Consider the following 6,276-nt stretch of genomic DNA (forward strand, 5'->3'; position numbering starts at 1 on the left):
TTTTTGGTAATAAATTTAAGGAAATGCGTTTGCTACGGAACAAGACAATATGCAAAACCAGAAAAGGGCAACTATTGCTGTCACATCAAAAAATTTTCAGGTCACAGTGTGTTCTTTCGGTTAAATCAAACATTTCGTCATTTAAAAGCAAATATATCATCAAGGTAATTGTATTGAATATATTCTCAATAGAACGCTGCATTCGGTTTTTATTGTCTTAATAACAATAAGCAGGCATTTTTATTTTAACACATCACTGCACATTTTTGTTGTCACATAATGCTTATAAACAAACGAATTAAAATTGACAAACGTTAATCCTAAGATTGTATGTAAGCTCCCTTCTTCTAACTTAAAAGTTTGTTATGATTATTCGAACTCGCGTGTTTTCATTGGTTTCCAATATATTTATCTTACTTAACGTGTTATTCTCATTAACCTTAATTGTATTAACTGTACTGAACTGAAACAATAAAAAACACAATACAGCAAAATAAAAAAAACCTCTTAATTGAGACCAATTAATTCTATAAATCTTCAGGAATAAATTGTTAAAAACTCATAGTTCATAGTCACTATATTGTCTATGCACTTTTTAACACGATTTCAGCATTGTTGATGAATCGTGTGTATTGAAATACCAATGTTTATTCTTTCTTTTTTCCTGTAAACTATGAACATACATAAAATATATATAATATAGTTACTATATAAAACGGTCACTGATATATTAAAAGTCACCCCAGTAAACTATTGGAATTTAAAGTAAATTATAGCAAATTTATTCATAGCTAAGTCGGCTTCATATCTTGATTTACATCTAGAAATTGACAATGAGGGGCGGTTGAAAAAAAAACTTTACGACAAAAGAGATGATTTCAGCTTTCCAATTGTGAACTTTCCATTTCTAAGTAACAACATTCCAGCAGCACCTGCATACGGGGTATATATCTCCCAATTGATACGATATTCCCGTGCTTGCATTTCCTATAATGATTTTCTTGATAGAGGGTTGCTGCTCACAAGGAAGCTTTTAAATCAAGAGTTCCAAATAGTGAAGTTAAAATCATCCCTTCGTAAATTTTACGGACGCCATCACGAGTTGGTTGACCGTTATGGAATAACCATTTCACAAATGATATCGGAAATGTTCCTTTCGTCGTAACTACAATCCCCTTCCCTTTCATGAATGTGACCGACCAAATTAGACTATTTACCGGATTTCTTATCACATAAGTAACACGACGGGTGCCACATGTGGAGCAGGATCTGCTTACCCTTCCGGAGCACCTGAGATCACCCCTAGTTTTTGGTGGGGTTCGAATGGATGACAAATGCGACAATACATGGTACCTATAGAACACAGAGGCATGATGATTAATTTATTGTGGAAGGAGAAGCAACATACACAATGAGGTCTTCTCGTTTAATAGTATAGATAACAATTAATCTTGTGTGTTCCTATTGATTTCCAAGATCTGAAGAAAACAACAGATTGTTCTCAATACGGATTGCATTTGTTGTAGTTAGAGTCACTGTGAAGGAAGATTGGTTAATGATACTTAAAGTACAATACTGAGACAAAACAAAATAAACAGGCAACCAATTTAATAACTTGATAAAAAAGCTATTAAAATCAACAAATAAACAAAATCGTCAGTAAACAGGGAAATGTAAAATATGAATATTTATAATCAGCATCAAAACCAAAAACAGAAAACAGATTAATAGTAAGATGACTACCACTTTTTTTTCGTTTTCATTCATGGGTTTTATACAACGTTTCCGACGTACACCTACCAACATAAGGCTAACGTTAGTCAATCTAAACAGGTGACAAGTGTGTTACCAGTTAAGTCCACATAGTGAACATATTTTGCTAAGAATGAATTGATTTATGAAATTTTGTAAATGTACATTGTAACGTGTCAAATCGTTGACATAACTTAAAATGTTAGAAAACAATATATTGGATACATTAAAATATTGCAGCGTATTATAACAATCTGATGTTAATGCTAATGTTGATAAAGGAGAGTTGAAAGATACTAAAGAGATATTTAAACTCATATGTTGAAAATAGATCGAATGCGTCAGTGCATATCAAGACGAAAAAGACTAAAAGAGCAAACAACTGTACATAACACACAACATGTTTCACTAATGACTTATCAACACTAAATTGAGTTCTATCAATCTTCAAAGTAAATATTTAAAACTAAAAGTTCATATTTGTACTTTGCAGTTGTATTTCTTTAACTTTTGAAGTGTTTTGCCATAGTTCATGGTCATTCGCGAGAAACGTTGTAATTTTTATCTACATAGAAAATATCGAGTTTGCCGTTCATTTATAAATTTTGATATACAAATGATATAATCTTATTCAGGATTGCTGTTCATGGGACACTCTGATTACTCTGCTGAGATGTATCCTCATGTGTGCATTTTGTGTAACGCTTTGCTTGTTAAAGCTACATAGACACCATGAGGAAAAAACTGAAACAATGCGTTCTCTAAAACATTGATAAATCAAATTAATTTGCTCATATATTAATAAGAACATATTCTAATAATCAAAATTATGAAATACATGTAAATGAACAAATGATTAAAATAAAAAAAACATCAAATAACACAAAACTGTATATAACTTCTGATTGTATAATGTTTCGGTCGGAAACCAGAGAATAGCAATACATGAAGGTTTTTTATTTAATTCTTACCATCGGCATTCTCAGGTGAAGCTGGTCAAATAAATATGAATCATATCAATGAAAATAGTGTATATGGATAAAACGTGATGTAAAAACAAGTAATTATGGTTTATATAAAGTGTGCAATATCTTCCTGGTGCCATCTAATACTGTTAGATCATTATTTTCTCACATTGGCACACTTTTAGTTTTACTGCTCTATGTCTTCATTACTAATTAAGGATTTACAATGGTTCAAATGTCACGGCTCAGAACAAGTCTTATATAAACGAAGCGACTCGCGCGGGGTATTACATCATAAATTTGGTATCTTAGAATAAATCTATCATTACATTTCTATATATTTATTAAAGTCCAATTGAGTTATATAAATCTTCAGGAATAAAGTAAAACATACACTTTACAGTTCGTATTTGGACGCTGCTTATATATCCCTGTACTGTTTTAAATGTTTTGCAACAATATTTGGCTATTTGCTAGAAATGTTGCCCATAAAGTCTAAATATGAATAAAATTATACCGTTCACCTCATTGATTTATATATAATTGATACAACCTTGACCAGGATTGATTTTTTGAAGTGGAATTCAAAATGTTATTAATTATAAACAAATGCATTAAAATTAACAAAAGTTGATCCTATAACGGTATGTACCCTCACTCCTTTTAACTTAGATAGTTATTACAATGTAAATGTATCGAACGCATGTGTTCTTATTGATTTCAAAGATCTAAGGAAAAAAACAGATTGTTCTCAATATGGATTTTATTTGTCGTATTTATTGTAACTGTAGAGGAAAATTGCTTAATGGTACTAAAAGTACAAAACGGAGACATAATTTGAAGGCCGTACATTGATCTATAATGGTTAACTTTGTTTTAAATTGTTATTTGGATGGAAAGTTGTCTCATTGGCACTCACATCATATCCTCCTATATCTATACACAAAATAAATAACTTTATAATGACTTGATAAAGAAGCTATCAAATGAAGAAAACAGTAGCATACCGCTGTTCGAAATTCACCAATCGATTGAGAAAAAAAACCCAAATCCGAGTTACAAACTAAAACTGAGTGTAACACAAAAACATAAGAGGCGAACTACGAAACAACAGAAACACAACATTAAAATGTAACAAGCACAGACACGAACTATAATATAACAATGGCAATTTTCGTGACTTGGTACAGGACATTCTAATTAAACAAATGTTAGGTTAAAACTGATTTAGGGCATGCAAACCCTCCCGCTTTTATGACAATGTTAAATATAACACTAAAACGACAACATTAACATGATAGGACTACAATACAAATAAATGGAAGAACATATAGGACAGAGAAACACACAAATATTAGCTAACAAAAGGTGACAGGTTTAAAATTTAATTCGCCAGACGCCCGTTTCGCCCACACATGACTTACCAGTGACGCTCTGATGAAAAATATTCGAACAAAATCAACCTAGAAAACACAGTCAATAAACAGGGAAATGTAAAGTATGAAGTATGAATAATTATAAGTAGCAGGAACTAAGAGATAAATACTAAAATGACTACCCCTTTTTTTCTTTTTCATTCAGGGGTTTCATCCAACGTATACGATATAAACCTACAAACACAAAGCTAAAGTTAGTCAACCTTAACAGGTGATAATTTTGTTACCAGTTAAGTCCACATGGTGAACATATTTTGCTATGGATGAATTGATTTTTCAAATTTTGTAAATGTACATTGTAACGTATCAAATCGTTGGAATGACAGAAAAGGTTAGAAAATAATATCTAGGATACACTACAAATTGCAGCGTATAATAAACATATTATGTTAATACTAATGAAGATAAACGAGAGGTGAAAATACTAAAGGGATATTCAAACTCATAAGTGGAACATAAACCCAATGCGTCAGTGTCAAACAAAAAGACCAAAAGACTAACAACTGTACAAAACACACAACATGTTTCTCTGATGAATGAGCAACAACAAATTGAGATTATTAATCTTCAAAGGAAATATCTAAAACTCATAGTTCATATTTGGAAGTTGCTTTTGTATTCCTTTTCACTTTGGAGAGTTTTTCCACAATTTATGGTCAAATGCTAGAAATGCTGCCAACTATATCTATATAGAAAATATTTTTTAACCGTTCATCTCTTTTTTTAAGATACTAATGATATAACCTTGACAAGGATCACGGGTTAATCTGATGACTCTGATGAGGGTGATCCTCATATATGTATATTTGTGTGCACGTGACCCTTTGCTTTGTAAAGCTACATTGACACCAACTTACATGAAATTAAATGCCTCACACCTAAATATGAACATATTTTATTTTATCAATTTTACATAACACACAACATGCAAAAGAAAAGACTGAGCAACACCAAATTGTGTTCTATTTATCTTTAAAAAAATTAGAAAAAACTCGCATTGAATATTTTAATGTTATATCCTTTTACCATTTGAAGTGTTTGGCGTCATTAAAATGTTAACTAAAACATAGAAAATAGTTATCAAGGATACCAGAATTATTATTTAGTACGCCAGACGCGCGTTTCGTCTACATAAGACTCATCAGTGACGCTCAAATCAACATATCAACATAAATATAAAAAGAATGTACTTTACAGTTCATCTCAATTTGGTGATACACATGATATAAACTTGAACAAGATTGCTGTTCACGGAACAATCTGATTACTCGGATGTGAGTTGTCCTCATGCATGTATATTTGTGTGACGCTTTGCTTGGGAAAGCTTTATTGATACCAACTTACATGAAATTAAAGAGGCCATAATTGAAACAATGAGTTTCCTACAAACTTGTATACATCAAGTTATACAATTCGATCAATATGATGAGATAAATGAACGAATAATGGATATGAAAACTCTTACATCAAATTCCTCAAAACTGTGTATAATATGAGAATTACATATTTCGGTGGTAAACCTGAGCACTTTGAAAAAGGTAGGTTGGAGATTTATTTTTTTAATGGCATTCATGTGAAGGTGAAGGTGGTCAAATTGGTATTAATAAACATACTTAATGTGGAAAAAAATTTGATGAAACAGCAATAGTTCATTGTTTATGTAAAATGTGAAATATCTGTCTCGTGCCATCGAATATTGTTATATCACTTTTATTTTACCGTGGCACAATTTTATTTTTAATGTCCTTTATTTTCATCATTCATAATTGAGGATTTGCATTGGTTTAAATGTTAAGGCCATTTGTAAACGAAACGACTCGTCTGGGTTCTTAAATAATTAATTTGGTATCTTTTAATAGTATTCATTACAAACTCTGAATATATTATAGTCCTATTCAGTTCTATAAATCCCAAATAATAAATTATAAGAATCACACTTCATATTTAGACCGCTGTTATATCCGTTTTCTTTCTGAAATGTTTTGCCACAATTTATGGTCTTATACTAGCTAGATAAGCTGCCCATAATGTCTACAAAATAATATCTATCTCAACTTTCTTCTCATTCTCATTAATAATGAATGATATAACCTTACCCAGTGTTGATTTTTTTAAGTGGACTC

The sequence above is a fragment of the Mytilus trossulus genome, chromosome 4 (genome assembly GCF_036588685.1).
Source record: "Mytilus trossulus isolate FHL-02 chromosome 4, PNRI_Mtr1.1.1.hap1, whole genome shotgun sequence".
NCBI classification, from domain to species: domain Eukaryota; kingdom Metazoa; phylum Mollusca; class Bivalvia; order Mytilida; family Mytilidae; genus Mytilus; species Mytilus trossulus.